This window comes from Apium graveolens, chromosome 11, assembly GCF_009905375.1.
Source record: "Apium graveolens cultivar Ventura chromosome 11, ASM990537v1, whole genome shotgun sequence".
Lineage (NCBI taxonomy): Eukaryota > Viridiplantae > Streptophyta > Magnoliopsida > Apiales > Apiaceae > Apium > Apium graveolens.
The window spans coordinates 55,181,677-55,201,733 of record NC_133657.1 but is presented as its reverse complement, the minus strand read 5'-3'; positions in this window follow the sequence as shown (position 1 = coordinate 55,201,733).

Sequence of the window (20,057 nt, the reverse complement as noted above, 5' to 3'; positions counted from 1 at the left end):
TTTTTCAAAAGTATTTTACTAAAATAATTTATTGAATTAAATTATTTCAGTTCTGAATTATTTATAAGTCTAAAATTATACTTGTAGAGAACTTTACGAGTTATTACGAGTTAACACTTATAGAGAACTCCACAATGACTTATCGATAAGTCATAGTAAAGCTTTATCGAGAAGTCAGAAAATTGACTTATCGAGAACTCACTCGAGAAGTCTTAGAATGACTTGTCGATAAGTCAATTAGACTTATCGAGAACTCAGTTCTCTATATACTTTTGATCACTTTGATTTTGCCTTGTGCTGATTTTACATATTGAAAATGCAAATCAACATTTAGACAGTTTTCTCAGAATTGAAAAATTACAAGCTAAAATATTGAATTATGAAAAGTAAATTTGCAGAGATTTCTGAAATATTTATAATTCATATTTCAGTTAATTTCCAATTAATCAAATGAATTTTGATTTATTATAAATTAATTTGCTGTAAAATATTAGCTGAGTTTTTGCCTTAGGATGAAGAATTAAAAATTCCAATTTCACCTACAAGTCTGGTGAAAGTTGCTTCATCCAAAGGTTTAGTGAAAATGCCAGCTAATTATTTTTCTGTTGAAACAAAAATGAGCTCAATGGTACCATTTGTAGAATGTTCTCTAATAAAATGGTACCCTACATCAATGTGCTTTGTTCTAGAATGATTAACTGGATTAACCACAATAGATATAACACCAGTATTGTCACACATAATTGGGATTTTATGTAACACTAGGCCATAATCCATTAGCTGAATTCTAATCCAAAGCACTTGAGCACAACAAGTTCCAGCAGCTATGTATTCAGCAAGTTGACACAGATTGTTGTTTCTTGCTATACCAGGATATAAGTCTTTGTCCAAAAAACTGACAGCTTCCACTAGTGCTTTTTCTGTCAACCCTGCATCCAGCAAAATCTGCATCTATATATCCAAGAGCTTCAAAACCAGTTCTCTTAGGATATTATAATCCCAAGTTGGGAGTTCCCTTCAAGTATCTGAAAATTCTCTTCACAACCATCAAATGTGATTCTTATGGATTGGCTTGAAATCTTGCACACAGACATGTTGCAAATATGATGTCTGGTCTACTTACAGTTAAATACAGCAAAGATCCAATCATTCCTCTATATCTTGAGATATCTACACTCTTGACCATTTTATCTTCATCCAAATTTTTACCTGTAGACATATGTGTAGATGCAGGTGAACAATCCAACCATACCAAACTATTTCAATAAATCTTTGACATACTTAGTTTGGCTGATGAAGGTTCCATCACTTCTTTGACTGACTTGAAGTCCAAGAAAGTAACTTAATTCCCCCATCATACTCATTTCATATTAACTCTACATAAGCTTAGAAAATCGTTGGCAAAGCTTTTCATTTGTAGAACCAAAGATAATATCATCCACAGAGATCTGAACTAAGATCATATCATCACCATGCTTCTTGTAGAAGAGAGTCTTGTCAATAGTACCTCTAGTGAATCCATGCTTAATCAAAACTTATGACAGTGTGTCATGCCAAGCTCTAGGTGCTTGTTTTAGCCCATAGAGAGCCTTGAGTAGTTTGTATACAAAATTCGGAAATTCTGGATCTTCAAAGCTAGGTGGTTGTTACATATGAACCTCTTCTTCAAACTCACCATTAGGGAATGCACTCTTAATATCCATTTGATATACCTTGAAGTTTGAATGTACAGCAAATGCAAGAAAGATCCTTATTGCTTCAAGTCTTGCAACTAGAGCAAAAGTTTCATCATAATCAATTCCTTCCTCCTGTGAGTAGCCTTTTGCAAGCAACATTGCTTTGTTCCTGGTGACAATTCCATTTTCATCCATCTTGTTCCTGTACACCCACTATGTTCCAATAATATTTATGTTCTTTGGTGCATGAACCAATTTCCAAAATTTGTTTCTTCCAAACTGATTTAGCTCTTCTAGGATTACAGATATCCAATCAAGATCAAGAAGGGCTTCCTCAGTTTTCTTAGGATCAACTTGAGACACAAAACATGCATGAAGACATTCATTTGCAGTTGCACTTCTAGTCCTCACTACAGCATTAGGATCACCAATAATTGCATGTGCATTGTGACTCCTATCCTATTTCCTTGTGTGAGTTTATTAACTTGTGTTTTCTCCTTCTTCTTCATCATTGGCATGACTTTCAGAATTTTCTCCTCTTTCTCCCCCTGAGTTTGTGCTATCAAATTCAGGTGTTTGAGATGAGCTTCCATTCTCATGATTCACTTGTTTAGTAGAATCTAAATCTATTATGTGATTTGTGTTGATTTCAGCTTCATCATCAGAATCACTATTAATGTTGAGATTTTCAAACTTTAGGGCTTCAGCTTCATTTTCAACAAGGCATTCCAATCTTGGGCACTTGCTTCCAAACACATGAAAATGCTTCACAATAGGCTTTCTTTTAGAAAAGATTGAGTAGGATGACTTTCCAAGATTCATGTTAATAAGATATCTGTTTTGAGTATAGCATGTAGTGTTCACAGCTTCTTCCCAAAAACTAATTGGTAGTTTTGCATCTTGTAGCAATGTTCTAGCAGCCTCTACTATGAAGGGTTTTTAGCACATAAACGCAACGAAAATGTAAATTTAAATCTTAAAAGAAACCGAAACCCTCCGCAGGATCCATGCAAAAAATACTATTTAATTTGTAGTTCAGTATGTTTACCTTAAGAAGCTTTATGTGAATGGAAAGATGGAGGTCTTTAATAGCGATCCAAGAACGATGAACGGAAATCCCTAGCAGCTGCTCCTCAAGTGTGAAGCACTCCACCGGTATCCACCAAGAGTACAATGTGATGGAGGGGGAAGAGATTGAGAGAATTAGTTGCCTCCCTCTTGTTCTACTTTAGAATAAGGGTTAATTATTTTGGTTGAGGCAAATAGGGTTTATAATAGTATATTTATAGGCAAAATTTTCAGCTGAAAATTTTCCATAAAATATTATTATTATTAACCCTTTAATTGATTATTCTTATTAACCAATTAACTAATAATTAAAACACCTTTTAATCATTAATCCCTTTTCTAAACACTTTAGAAAAATAATTCTCTCACTTGATTTAATTTCCAAAATTAAATTCTTAATTAATAATATTAAGAATTAATTAAATCTCATTTAATCAATTATTAAATCTGCTAATTAATTATTTATTTCACAAATAAATAATTACCAGCCATTATTAATTAATTCCTCCACCATTAAATCATTCTCTTTTATGGTGTGACCCTGTAGGTTCAATATTAAACCGGTAGTAGAAATAAATAATAATAAAACTATTTTATCATTATTTATATAAATTCTCTAATTCAATAAGTATGATTAATTAATAAATTAATTATATATATTCTACATCGTGAGGGATACTTCTCAGCATATCGCGACTATCCGGATAATACGAATTCACTGCTTAGAATACAAAGAACCTATTCAGTGAGTAGTTACCGTACAATCAATTCCTTCTACCCTGCAATGTCATGATTAAATACAAGGCATGGAACTTGTGTCAAGCCTATCTTATTTAATCATTTGCTTTCCCATTCACTATGTTTACTTCTATTTAATGTTAATTAGAAACTCCTTTCTAATTTCATTCACTCTGGCCAAAGATTCCTGAACTACCATAAGTGGATCAGCATTGAACATTCTCTTCCTTCACTGGAAGAGGTAGATCCTTTATTGATCATACACTATCTTCATGTACAAATTCCTATACCCCGTAGAGCCCTTATAATTGTCCCTGGAGACTAAGAACTAAACCAAAGCATAGTTCAGTGTACACAAGATGACTATGATGACCTCAAGTCTAAAGATACTTGTACAACTATCACTATGTGAACAACTGCTGACACGTGAGTGAACTCCATCAGTTGTTCAGCTGTGTGAGTCATGTTCAGTGAACTTATTCTATAATAAGCACCTACATACTAGCTATAGTGTCACCACATAAATGTCTATGAGAACAGACATCCTTCATAATGAAGCAAGCATAGTATGTACCGATCTTTACGGATTACTAATTACCAGTTAGTAATCCTACGACAAGGAAATATTTAAGTTTAGAGTTATCATCTTTTAGGTCTCATTATTATGATCTCATCATAATCCATAAAAAGCTTTACTCTAAACTATGGTATATCTTATTTAAACATTTAAATAGATAGAGCCCGCAATAAAACCAAAACAAGTCTTTTATTAATATCAATGAAATAAAAAAAGATTACATAAAAGTTATTCCTAAATCATCATACATGATTGGACTTAGGACACATCTCTTTCATACTAGTGTTCTGTTCTTTCACTCAACTACCCCATTTTGTTGAGATGTTCTCGCAGCTGAGAACTCTTGAACAATGCCCTTGTCTTTGCATAATTCAGTTAAGGTTGCATTCTTAAATTTTGTTCCATTGTCACTCCTCAATCTTTTCACATAATTCTGATCTTCATCCTTCTTCTCAATCTTCTTGATGTGTTCAATTTTGATGTGTAGAGTTTCATCTTTAGAGTGCATAAATTTTGTATATCTTGAGTAGTCATCCACTATCACAAGTGCATATATTTTTCTTGAAATTGACTGGACATTAACTGGTCCAAATAAATCCATGTGAATAAGTTGCAAAGGTGCACTTATAGAATTCACAGTTTTACTCTTGTGACTTGATCTTTTCATTTTTCCCTTTTGACAAGCATCACAGACTTCATCTTGAGCAAACTCCAGATTAGGCATGTCTCTCACTAACTCCTTTTTAACTAGAGTATTGATTGCTTTAAAATTCAAGTGAGATAGCTTCTTATGCCATAACTTGCTTTCCTCTGTACATGCCTTGGTGTAGAAGCAACAAATTTAATCCTCATTTGCTGAGTCCAAGTCTGCAACAAATAGGCTTCCCTTCTTTTCTCCTTTCAGAGCAACTTCACCAGTTTTCTTGCTGATAAAAGTGCATTCTTCTTTTTTTAAATAAAACCTTGAAACCATCATCCGCAAATTGGCTGACACTGAAAAGATTGACTTCAAGACCAACTACCAGTGCTACATCTTCAATGATATCATTTCCAGAAATCAATTTGCCATATTTCATTGTGAAACCTTTATCATTGTCTCCAAAAGTCACTAATGGGCCAACCTTCTCCTCAAACTGTGATAGCAGGGCCATATAACCTGTCATCTGTCTTGAGCATCCACTATCGATGATCCATATGACTTTCCTTCCTTTGCCATGCACACAATGAGTTTAGGTATGTTTAGAAATGCAAGAAGTATTGGGTACTATTCTCTTGTTAACAGATATGATAAAGGTAGAGGTTTGATGATTCAAAAATAATAGAATTTAGTGAATGATGTGCATTTTCCTTTTTAGCTGAACACTCAATATTGATTTCCTTAAGATCAACTCTCAGCTTGTGGCAAATTGTCATTACTTTCATGTTGCAAGGTATGCAATCAAACTTATCACAGAAAGAGTAGGGATCTTCGGTTTTTGCTTTATTGTACTTGCATGCTCCGACTCCTGGCTTACTAACAATCTTTTTGCAAAGGTGAGTTAAATGATTCACAGAGCCACATTTTTGACATTGTTTTCTTGGAGCATCTACAACATAAGCAAAATTGTTGCTCTTGTTTATCCCAATATTTCCATTTCTATTTTTCTTCTTCTTTCTTGTATCTTTAGTTTTTATTTCCTTGACAGGTGTCTTGGAATCTTGGTTGACCATGGGCTTCTTTTCAGCTTTGGAAGTTGGAGTTGTTTCTGCATTTTTCTTCTCATTGTCTTCATCAGCAATTTCTTGCTATATGATTAACTCTTCTTCACTAAAATCTACTTCACATGTTTTGAACATAGGTAGACCAACCTTTCTCAGCATAGCCGGGACATCTTCATTTTCAGTTGTTTTTCCTTTACCACCTACATCTTTCTTGTTACTATTCAAAGCATCATAATCAAGACCAATAGCAATGTTAGCACATGGCTTGTTCTTCTCATGGTACTGACCAACCAACTCAGATGTATTCTTGAATGATTTCAGTTTTACGTCATTCTTTTCAATCTTCTCTCTTAACACAACTTCAATCTCATTGGCACACTTCAGCTTGTTTTTCAAGTATTCATTTTCTTGCTTGACTGACTCAAGCTCCACAAGCAGTGAATCCATATTTTGCTTCACACTCTCAAGCTTCTCATTTACTTTTGTTAGCCTACTAACTTCCTCAGTAGCTGCTACTAAGCTAGTGTGTATATGGAACAACTCCACACTCATCTTTTCCACAGTCTCCTTATATTGACTAGCATTTAATTTAATAGTGGTTAGAATTGGTACCTTTGATTTTGAAGTGGATGCTTTTTCATGCTCAAAACCCATAAGTGCATAGTTTCCAACCTCTTCATCCTCATCATCAACATCAGTGTAATCCCAACTCTTTCCTTCTGCAATATAAGCTTTTCCAGACTGCTTATTCAAGAGAGCGTCATACTTTGCTTCTAATTCCAGGTAAGCTTAATCCTTCTTCACCTTTTTAGGCTTTCTACATTCAGTAGCAAAGTGACCCAACTCATCATAATTGAAGCACCTTACCTTTGATCTGCCCATAGATTCTATTTTGTAGCCACCTTTGCTAGCTGAATTATACTGAGCTTTTGGTTTCCAATTGTTGCTGTTGGAAGATTGTCCCTTGCTTTTGAAAAATCTTGGCTTCTTGACTCTTATGTTAGAAAGGTTCCTATCCAAGTAAGCCATGGATTGATCCATTTCATCTAGCTGATCCAGGGTGTAATATTCATCTCCCTCCGGCTCCAGTACAACTTGCTTATGAGGTCCTTTGTTCTTTTATTCCACAGCTTGAACAACCGGAACTTGATCATCTTCACTTTCTTCTATGTCATTCACAATCAAAGCACTTGAACCATCAACAACATGATCATGGTGTGCTTTCAATGACTTTCTTTGCAGCATTTCAAGTTCATAAGTTTTCAAGATTCCATATAGAACTTCTAAAGTCATTCTACTTAAATCTCTTCCTTCTTTAATAGCTGATATTTTCTGTTCAAGATAGTCAGGAAGAGCTAGCAGGAACTTTAGGTTAACCTCCTCAGCTTCATAATATTTATCATGTAGCTGCAAGTCATTTATCAATTTATTGAACCTTTCAAAAACTTCAGTGATTCCTTCTTTCGGTTTAGCCATAAACCCCTCATAATGAGAAACCGGAATCCTCCATTGATTTGACCTAACTTCCTCTGTTCCTTCACATAAGATCTCTATTTTCTCCCAGATCTGTTTGGCTGTGTCACAGTTGACAATGTTATTGTACATTACATTGTCAAGTGACTCTATTAAGATTAGCTGCAAGCCACTATCCAGAGAGACTTTTTCTTTTTCAGGTTTAGTATATTCTGAAGGATTTTTAGGAGCATAATGTGCTGGAATGACCATATCTCCATCTGTAGATTCCTCAACTCTTACCATGGGGGTGAAAGGCCCATTCTCGAGGATCTGAATGTGTAATAGATTGGCCATCCTGATGAACATCATTATTTTCTTTTTCCATAGTGTGTAGTTAGATCTGTCAAAGGTAGGAATTTTGATATTGCTAAGCTTCTGTGTATTCATTCTTCCAAGATCTTTAATCTCTTTGCTTTCAGATTTTGCTCTGATACCACTTATTAGGTAATGAATACAACACGGTAGTGAATATGTTTTGGATTATTTTTAAGCTTTTTGAACTGTTATGGATGGTGAACAAAGTAATTTAACTATAGAGATAATATGTTTTAACAGGAATAATAAGAAATGCACATGAACACACTATCTTTCAAAACTCACTTAATTTTATATTAAAAGCAAGTATGTCTTGCTATAAATTTCTGGGTTCTTTGTTGATAAAGAACTCAGCTTCTCTCTTGAGAGTTACAAGATTTTCTAGATCTGTATCATTTTTTGAAACCAAAGCATCCAGTGTTTACTTTATAGAATAGTAAACACTGGTTTTACACAACATGCAATAGCATGTACTAAACCCTACTTTATTTTAACTACAACTTTTTATTTCCGGCTTAATGTATCTTTACAAATCATGCATGTATGTGACTTTACTTTGTCAGTTAATCTTGGCATTTGACCTTGTACTCTTCAAGCTACTTTTATAGACTTTTAAAATCAGTGATTGATTTGTTTGTTGATTGATAATCTTGGATCTTTAACTGGTCTGCATCTTGTACTTGAGTTTTACATCGAGATCTCCGGTTTGTTATATAGAGAAATTGACATCTCGATAAGTATAATGACTTATCGAGATCTCTTATTACTCTATAGTTGTTTTGACTTATCGAAGTCTCTGAGTTCTCTATAAGAGAATTTGGCTTGTCGAGATCTCTGAATTTCTGCATTTAGAAAAGACTTGTCGATATCTCTGAAATCTCTATATGAATTTTGACTTGTAGATATCTCTGAGATCTCTAGTGATACTTTGACTTGTCGATATCTCCAATCTTCATTTCTTCATTTTGGCTTGTCGATATCTCTGAGTTCTCTAGTGCAGAAATGACTTGTCGATATCTCCAATCTTCACATCTTCAATTTGACTTGTCGATATCTCTGAGACTTCTCTATAAGCTTTTCTTGACTTCTCGATAAGTCATTCTGGAGTTTTCGAATGACTTCTCTATATGACTTGATCTGTGACTTGTAGATTTCTTGACTTAGAATGTTTTTCTCAAAATAGATTTATTCAACTCCAAGCTTCTTCATACATTCTCTGAGGCATGATCTTCATGATCTTCTTCCAGAGTTTATACTTAGGTTTGAGACTGTTTACAGAAAAATACTCCAGTCTAATCTATTTACATTTTTACAGACTCAAGTAATACAATACAAAATGCATACTTAGACTATCACCAACTTACTTAGGGCTGTCAATTTGACTTAGTCTTGTTATATCACAGGCATGTCTTGTACAACAATAAATCGAACTCGATTTCACTATTCCCGGGGTTATAATCATTAGTTATATATACCAATAGCTTGCAAATTCAATAATAAAGCTTATTCAAACATCAAAATCAACAAACGATTCAAGAATAAAAAATCCCTGAATCGGGTCAAGAACCCTAAAATCGAATTTTAAAATCCACTAACCTGAGGTATGATTTGATAGCATAATTTGATTGTACTCTTCAAGAGCTTCAATTTGACTACAAATACGACCTATTTTGCTTTCCATATCAGGCGAAAATCATGCTTTGATTCTCAAGAACACATGAAGAACATAAACCCTAATTTTAGAGAATAATCTGATTTTTAATATATTTTTCTGATTTTTTTTATAAAACCATAAAATGAATAATAGATAAATGGTATTTATAGTTATATAAATAATGCTGCCAAAATTATTAAGGGCCTAATTATATTATTTAATAAAAATAATTAGCCCAAAATTAATAATTAACAAGGAATTATTTTTAATCCAATAAATATAAAAATTATGTCAAAAATTCCCAAAATTACTATAATCCAAAAATGCAAAAATATTGAATATTTGATAGTCCCACAATTTTATAAAAATAAAAATATGAGTTTTGTTGGCTTTTACGTCCTGGTAGGGCCCCGAAAAAGTCATTTTTTAACGAAACAAAATATTTTCTAAATTAGCTGGATGTTTGAAAAATCACTGTGGTATATGCCATATGATGCAGAATAAAGCCAATTGCTCTATACGAAATAACGGCTATTAACATGAAATTTGGAAAGTATAACTTTTAATATAAATCCATTTAACACATAATAAAATACCCAAAAATATCTTGAATCACAGAGAACACATATAGCACATAACAGATACTCAATTATGATCAATCATAATTTATAATATCATATTTCACATAATTATTCATTTAATATAATATAAACATACATAATTCCTCGATCATTACATGTCCGTCTATTAGTGGTAAGGTCAAATAGTGTAAAGAGATATATAGAGGTATATATTTAAAACAATTGTACAAAATTCTTGTGGCGCCCCAAAACCCGGGGCCAGGAGTCTCGGAGGTCACGCCATCTAATACTCTTACAACCACACAACTCACACTACAATATATAAATACTCACGCTTCACGACCCCACACTTATCACACACACACACTTACAGGTTATTGTCTTGGAAACGAACCATCATATCTAGAGTACTTTCAACCATCAAGTGATAATTATTACAACCCAAAAGTAATTTAGTCCTACCGGGGGATTAACCTTTAAGTAAGGCTAGTCCGCCGGCCAAATATACGTTTCTTGTTTATTACCTCACATAAGTCATACTTATAAATAAGCCGAACTAAAAACAACTGAAAACTAATCCAGCTTATTCTGTCTACCTGTAGTACAACACAAAATAATCTATGGAACAACTGGCCATTTCCTACCCGTTTCCTGGCTGTGGTTCTCATGGCATGTATCTTGATTCACTGTTGTGTTGTGTCAATTTAAGAAAACAAGTGTGAGCTATAATGCTCAGCATAATAATGTACAGTATGAAAATGACTGTATGATAACATCATATATGATAATTTTGTTTTATTCAAAAATAGTTTTCCTTGGTGATACACACCTTCTTATGAAAACAATTCTTTAAGGGATTTTATTATCCTGCGAATACCTTAATAGTAATCCGAGCACCTACGCTTCGGTTATGGTATTGCATCTCAATTCCAATTGAAAGAATTAGGACACTCGTTGGAGCCACCGTATACGATGATCAGTCGTAATACAATAATAGTAACCATTTCTACTAGTAGAAGGATGACACATTCGTATCCCGGTTATCACCCTTGCCGCATTCGGGCTACATGTCCCATTTTTAGGTATACACATACTTCACAAGTTCCCGAGTACACTGAGTACCTTCGGCTGCGGTACCTTTGGTAGTCCATCTAGCACACATAGTACCAAATTCTACCCCTCCATTGTCCTTTAAAAGAATTCTATCAATCTCGAGAACTCGAACCACATCGAAGTTCCCCAAGCGTTTTGCTTGCTGATAGAAATAGCTTATCTCTCTAAGATATAAGTGTATATATGTATATACGTACTTCCGAGATTTTCGAAGGAAGTACTAAGGATGTGAGTTGACCGTTGTCAACAGATAATTAAATAAGGGGGAAAATTTTCTCATGGAAACTATATTCAAAATATTAAATAAGTCGGGATAATATTCACCGACGATTTGAAATTATTCGAATGATATCCCGAAATCAGGAAGTATATTTTAAATCAGGATCTATGATTTTTAAATCAATAATAAACCCTTTAAGAATAATAATTAATTAAATAATAGTCGATAAATAATTAAACCTCGAATGAGTTTACTCTCTAAAAGAATATTTAAAATAATATTCCTCAACTAGTTTGTATCCACATAATTAATAATCTATAATGATTAATCGGGTTTGAAATAAATAATCGTTGGAGTATACTACTCCCATAATAAAGGAATAAGTATATAGTATTTGTTATTTGAACAATAAAATATAGTTGAGGGAATATGATCGTTGGGAAATCGTTTTAATAAAAGTTCGAGGTATTTTAATGTTTCGTAAGTGGACGATGAGTCCCTTTAAAAACGTACTACTATGGACTTATAACCGTCCTATAATATCACCGGAATGATTCCGGGGTTTTATCTTAAATCCTGCCCAACTCTCGGTCTTATATAATACATCACGCTTAAAGCGAAATAACATTTCACGATATATACTTATCGTACAACATCGCTACATTATGCGAAAATTCAACAACTACGTATCATGGCAAACATGGTATTTATGCAATTATAGTAAAACAATCCTTTCACAACACACCAGTAATTGGAGTTGGGTTCGTAAACTTGCCTGGATATCTCGAGGTGGAGGATGCTCTAGGTTCCGCTCGGAAAACTATAACCATAACACAATTCACTTCGTTAGGTCCCGTTCTAATTTACGGTGACTCGCACTCATGTGCTACTTCTTATGCACCCTCTCAACTTATACTACCCTTATTATTCCTTTAATTCATTATTCACATTATGGTTACTTCATTCTTCTAAGTATCTTAGGTTCATTCTCATTATCGTCGTCGGCTCCGCTTATGGATTCTTACGGTTTCTACTCGCGCGGTCTCGACTCCGATATTTTTATAAAATTGAGAAATCATTATTTTTACTTGAAATGTTAATGGAAGTTAGGAAACTCAATATTTTACTTTCTTTAAAAATTTCATGATTTATGAACACTTTTAAGTCGATCCTTTACATTTTCAAAGTTCGTAATTCGTAGCAGTTTTTGTCGCATAAATCACTTTCAGTAAAATGACCATAACTTTTGATCCGTAAATCAGAATCAAGTGATTCAAGCGCCTAAACGATACTTATAACATTGTATATCATAATCAAGGGTTATTTTTCAAGAAACTACAGTTTAAAACTTCGGGACTTTCTGCAGAAACTTAAAATTACGATTCGTTGGTTTTAACAGAGTTACGTTTACGATCGGGGTTTCGTTTAAGCCCTAACTCTTAACAAAACCACCAACAATCATCATTTCATCATCAACACACAAACTCCTCTCAATAAAATCATATTATTTTGGCAACAACAATCAACCTTAAATCTACTTAACTTAAACACCAAGATTTCATCAATACCACTCATTGAACTCAGTTTACTACCACATACTAAATAGATCTTAAAATGAATCTTAAATAAAGTTGGGCCAAATATTTTTACCTTTCTTGAAATCTTGAGATGTGTTCTTGAGGATGGTGGAGGCTTGGAAGTGCTTGGTATGATTTTTAGAACCTAAAACCACCATTGAAATCAAGAAACCAAAGAGAGGTTACTATTCATACTATTCACTAGTGAGTTTCTTAATTTTATTTCACCCATAAAACCTTGATAAAAAAGGGATGAAATAATTTTATTACCTTAGTTTAATTTCTAGGAGGCTTGAGAATTAATGGGATGATTTTACCATAAATAGATTTTGAGATTTGAATTTGGATTTCCTCTCCCCTTTGATATAGCCGAATGGAACAATGTGATGGGGGGGTATTTATACTTGCTTCCCTTGGTTGCTTAGCTTGGTTTCTTTTCTAGGTTGCTTCTAGGAAATGGGGTGGAAGATCTTGCACTTGATTTTTATTCTCCTAGGTTTATTCTTGTTGCAAATCTTGGGGACAAATCTTTGTAGCTTGCTAGGTTACAAGCTAAACTACATGGGTTAGCTTCCTTAGCACACTATTTTGCTAGCTAGCTTGATCATCCTATGGTTAGCTAACTATTTGATGAAGTAACCATGGTTACTTTCTTACAATGGTTTAGTTAGTGCATTACGTTTATTTAATCATTTACGCGTACGCTCGTTTGCTTAAACGTTTTTGTAATACTTACTCGCAAATGGTTCGCGACGTAATTCCTTTCGTATTTATTCCTTATATTTTTAATTATCATAATTGAATATAAATCCGTAGGGTTTTAATCTCGTAATTATATTGTGATTCCCGTAATCCTCGATGAGTCGTAAATACAGTCGTTTTTCAAAGTTCGTTTTCTTCGAAAACTAATAGCGTTTACATACACTCATCTAGTACGTATAATCGTAATATCAACTCCGAAACTCATTTTCTCATGCACTACATAGTGTGGGCTCAAAAGTTTTTCCCGTCCGTCAGGGTTACTATTCATTAAATATTTTACAAGGTCTCAAAAATTCGAGTTATTACAATTCTACTGGAATAAGAATTAAACAACTATTTATTAAAGACATTCTCTGCGCAAATGTTAAAATTAAATTGGGACGTGATTTATTGTAGTACATTGACTTATAATAAACATAAAATAATTGTATATGATGATATAATAAACTAAAAAAATCAGTTACATGGTGGAAGTATATTTTAACATGAGAACACATATGTTAAGTCTGTTTCTTTTTTTATAATTTAGGTTCTATTTAAATCTTCAAATGAAAAAGATTTTAAAGTTTACTGACATATACTCTCCTTATCCCAATTTATCTGTCTTGTTTGACCATTTATGGTCAAATTGAGTCAACTTTATTAACTCATTAATGACATTAAATTTTAATTACATATTAAAAAAATATATACAATATTAATAAAGCACATGGATGCGTATCAATGGGCTTTGTAATACTGGACTTTTGTAGTACTTTTATGTTTTTTTACATCTCAACTCAAATAAACCCTTTGTATGCAAAACATCATAATACTTTATTAGTGTAATATCTGGGATATACCGTGTAATTATTTTGCTAATAAATAATTATTATGTATGTTTAGTATTTATTCTATGAATTGTTTGTTAAGTGTTAAATGTGTTTGGATGTTTAAAAATAATACTAATTGAGTATTTTAATTTTTATATGTCCAAAATAAAATATAAACAATTGTCATCTCTTCCTATTTATTTTTATGTTGATTTATGATTTTATAGGAAATATATGGAATTTATAAAATCTTTTTTTCCGAGTATTTAAAAACTATTTTATACAATCGAGAACCAACCGACGTCATCCGTTTTTACGTTTTTATAACCCAAAACTCTTCCGAGAACTCTTTCCTAACCTAATTGCAATATTCCGAGCATTTTCCATGTTTCGACTTTTTCGATCCGGAGTACGGTTTGTCCTGTGCGGGTCCCGGCGCAACATTTTCGATACATTATTCATTTCGGTAAATCAATAAAACTCGTATTTTTGATAAATGAGATCTTTTTATTAAACTATCACAATTATCACCTCGTAATACGTGTAACCAGGCGCTGAGACCATGGCCGCAGTACAAATTGTACTGATTTGGATAATTATCCCGAAAACCGGTACCGTCTGGATCAGTTTTTATAAATAAACGTACCGTTTTATATCCGGAATGATCCAATGGGATACTAATTTTCCGTAATTATAAATAGCCTTTACCGTATTTTATTTCGTATCGAAAATCATTTGCAAACAGTAATTATATAGTTTTTACAGAGAAAATTCATATATTCATAAACCTTTCTGAAAATCAAACCAACAAATCGAGGTGTTAGTGATCTCTTTTTGGAAAGCTCGAGTAACCAAATCGAAGGTCTTGAGGAGTACTTTCAGAATCTATGATCCATATACCTGCAGAAATCAAGAAGAGGCAAGGCGTAGGAAATGGAAACAGATAGTCGAGGAATAGACGGGTGTAATTGGAAGTTAGTGCAGTATAACAAGCTAGTACAAGGCAAGTGTTCTAAACTTTCTCGAGATATATTGTAGTTGATTGATAGTCCTGTTTTATATTGCAAATGCTTTGAAGCACTGAACCCTAAACCCTAATTCCAGTTATTGATCTTGAGCCGTAAACCTTATTCTTTCTAAACCATTGATTGTTGTATACCCAAATATGAACCATAAATATACGGTACTACTCCACAAATATATACAAACTAAATACCAAACACTGAACCAGATTACTTACATATTCAAACCATTGTACCTTATGCTTTGAGAGACCAAATCCTTGAAACCTTGAAACGTTGATTCCTTTGTTATCCAATTCTTTCATTACTTAACAACCAAGCTTTGAAATTGTCACATTTGTAACACCCCCAAATCCGGGGTCGGGGATCCGGGTTATCACGAGTTCCATTTCCCTTAATAACACCCAATCTTAATAAATAATCAACTACTCTGTACTGTGACCCCACAATAAACACACACACCGCAAGTTATAGTCTCAGAGATGAATACCCAAAAAATAACACAAGTCATTTTATTCCACAATTATAAGCCATTACACCTCAAAAGGGTTTCTGAATAAATTTACATTTCTTTGCCATTATTACAATTCATAGATATACATAATCTGGTACATCAAAAGTTGAAAGCCTAGCCTATTGGTAGCTCCTACCTCAGCTACGGCGGCATCAACGCTTCCAGAAAACTGCGGAACGTTTCCTAACCGCTTGCGAATTGGAAGCTTTGTCTTGTTCATCTTTTCTATCTGTTGTTGTGTGATGAAAGAAGAAAGCAAGGGTGAGCCACAAGCCCACCAAAATAATATGTATAATGATTAACAATATATGAGCATTCTCATAGTACTCATGAAACTCTTGGTCAAGAAGAAATAAACCAAGTTTGATATCTTAACGCGACGAAGTCGCAAAATATTCAGTATATATACTTATATACTTTTCAAAATCTTGGAAGTCCTCTTCCATGCCTAATATACACAGAGTTCCAGTTTATAACTGTATAAACGAATTCCCCACTGGTCATCACCCTGGTCGTAATAGGACCTTATGCTGGACTGCCACTCAGCCACTTACACTTTCATGGATGCCCACTGAGCCCATGTTGCTTATGCCGACTCGATAGATGGACTTACTTCCCGAACGTTGGGTAAGTAATCAATTCATTTACCACAACCGCAACCATGTTGCGAATATAAAATACACCACAGAGCCGGATCCCTCTGGTTTTGAGCGAGTATTTAAATCCCCTTTAAAAAGGAAGATCTTAAATATAAAAAAAAAATGAGTTTTGGGATCCGCTCTAACTTTTAAAAATCATTTTAAAGACTCGAAAACACTTTAAAGAGTGTTTGGAGTAATGCTGATTTAATAAAGTAAATCAGCCCCAATATATTAGAAAATATCTGAATATTACTATTTAAATAATATTCCCTTAAAGAATAATTTTTATACAAATAATTGAAGTAGAAGTTGTAAAACTTATACTTGAAATGAGTATTAAATAACCAAAGATATACTTATACGAAAGTACTATCTTTATTTGAATAATCAAAAATAAGTTTGATTATCGACACCTTATTCTTTAATAAAATAAAGAATATATCTCAGAAAATAATCGGAGTCATAGGTCCTCATATGAATATTCAAATAATATTCAATTAAATAATATAAGCGGAGTCATCTGTCCTCGAATAAATTTTAAGTAATATTCATTAAATAATATAAAGTTATCGAATAAACCTTATTCGATTAATAGTTTTTAAAAACCATATCAATATATATATATAAATATATATATATATATATATATATATCATATACTCGGGAACATCTACTCCCGGTTTTAGAAAAGGGTTCACCTTTGGGTCCCCTATACTCAGGGTATACGCAACTACTGCTTATCTCTAGCATAGGTATTATGCAACTAATAAGCATTTGAACCAACAGATATATAAATCAAGAATACGAAACAGGCATGCATATATACCATATCACATGCTACAATATATCGCAAGAATTTGCTAATAACAAATATGCATTTATCACAAGATCATGCATATACACATATACATCACAACAACAGTTATACGGGTAGAAAACTTGCCTGAGTGCTCCCTGATAGACTTAAGCTTAGAGTGGGTCCGATAACCTATGAACAACAACATAAGCCGGAATTAAACCAAAGTTGCTTATGAATCTATACTTTAACCCATTAGACTCTAACACTCGCTTTTGCGCTTAACGGTTCACTTAAGTCGCTCGAGTACCCTTGGCTCCACTATTTTTAATAAATTAACCATTAAGGGTTTTAAGGCGATTCTTTCGCGAGTGCCTTACCAACTGCCGAATACACTTTACATAAATTATTCATACTCCAATTAGTCCTTTAAGGTCCTTAACCTATGTTTCAAAGTAAGGCAAGGGGTAATGGTTCGGTCGCGAAACGCCGTTACTTAAAACGGTCGTTTCTCCTAAACCGTACATCGGAATCAAACGAACTACATATCAAAACGAAGCTCGTAACATGAACTATCTAATCATAGCAATGGTAAAAACCTATCTGTGAGTTAACGGGTCCTAATGTTAAGAACAAAACAGCCTAAAGTAAATCGGACATTACCACGGCTATGTTTACGCGATTACCCAAATTTAAAACACTCCAATTCAACCCACAATCAATCCAAAATCACAAACCAATCAAAAATCCATCTATACTACATCATAACAGCCCCAACAACTCAACATTAACAATTTATACTTATTCTTAAACTTGAATTTAACTACACTTAAGTTCATTAATCAACAATCCAAGAATTACCACTCCAAAACTTCACAAAACTAACTAATCTCTACATTCACAACAAGCAAGCCTCCCATGAACCATACCAAACATACTAACTCTAATTTATACAAAAGTAGGGCTAGGGTATGAGATTATACCTTTCTTGGTGAGTAAAAGTACTAGGGAGCTTGGAATCACCCTTGAAAATCCTTACCAAAGCTATATCTAAACAAAAACACAAGATCAAAATTTCAAGTTCTTGAAAAAACACTATTCACCAAGAATTTTGATGAATTGATTAGCTATGATAATCATGGAATCTTGAGCTTAAACTTATGGCTCATCTAAGTTATGAATTATAGAAGCTAAAGAAACAAACCTCTTGAATTATGAAGGTGTGTAGCTTAAGTTTTGAAAAATTTCCCTTGCTTTTCCATGGAAAAGCCGAGAGCTTGATGAAGAAAATGGAGTGTTTTGTGTTTTTTGTGATTTGTTTTGATTTTCCTTGGTTGGTTGACTTTTGTTTTGCTTTAATCATTTTTAACCATGAAAAAAAAAATTGTGTGGTTATAATTCAACCACACCTCCTTCCCTTATGTCATGCTTATGTCACCTTTCCTATGTCATCTTGTTGGTTTGATGACATCATCATCCCTAACCTCCTTGATTAACTCTTAATTGCTTGCCTAATGACCGCTGATCTGTTATACGGTTCGCTTAACTTTCGCTCTCGTTTATCGTTTGAGGGATCATACCCGGGATTTTATTACTTGGGTTACCTTAACCTTTCTCAATACATTATATTCCTTTTATGATCCTCTCTTATAATCCTTGAATTTAAATCCTTTCAATCATGTTACCTTATACTCAATTCTTTCGGTATCTGGTGGATTCTCGGGAAAAATCAAAAGGTTCAAATTTGGATTCTGATGATCTTTACATACACTTATATACCACATAGAGTACTAATAATATCCCAGAAGATCAATAAAAGAACCCCTACATAGAGTGGCATGAAAAGTTTTCTTATTCAGCATAACACTATTCATTAGGGTTTCAAAAATTCCAAAAATTGGGGTTATTACAACATTGATCCTTTGTGAAGATTGAAACCATTTATTATCAAATATCCATTGCTATTTATGATTCTGGTTATTGCTTTACATTGTTTATTCTGTTATCATGTTAGAATTGGATTGTTTTTATAAAATTGTGGACCAGATTCGTGGTCAGACCATATTAATGGTCAAGTTAGGCCAATGTGTGCCTTGGATCCAGTAGTTATAGTAGTGATGTGTGCTTTCCTCGGGGTTAGTGCGTGACTGATCAGCAGCCTAACCTTGGTTTTTTTTAAAATAAAAATTTAATATCCAATTCTAAATCATAATTCATTGTTCACTTGATATCATAACCCTTTCCACTTGATGATCATTATTCTCAGTCTTGCCATTGAGAATTGCTGAGCTAGTTAGCTCATTTGTGCGATGTTGTTTATGTTCTTTTCCAGTTAAGAAGGAACCAGTTGGTAGCAAGGATCCCCAATCCAGTGCGAGAGCTAGGGTTCCATGTTGATCGAGTTAAGCTAGCAAGCATCTTTTGAGATAATTTAAGTTTGTAAAAGTTTGTAATAATGTTTAATACTCAGTTCTGAGTTTGAATAGTTGGGATTTCGACGTTTGTAATATAAAGTGTGTGTGGCTTGTGTACATATTTTAACCTGTTGTGGTCCGTGGTAGTTGGTAAGTAGTGTCACTGCATATTATTATTATCTTTATTATTGTTATAAGCAGGTTATAAATAAGGTGTGTGTGTGTGTACCCCAAACTTCTGACCCGGGTTTGGAAGGCACCACAGGTTTGGTATCAGAGCTACAGGTTATAAGTCACTAACACAAGCCTAGGTTGACGGGAATGGGTAGAGGGTTAGGATTAGAAGTAAGGAATAGAAAAA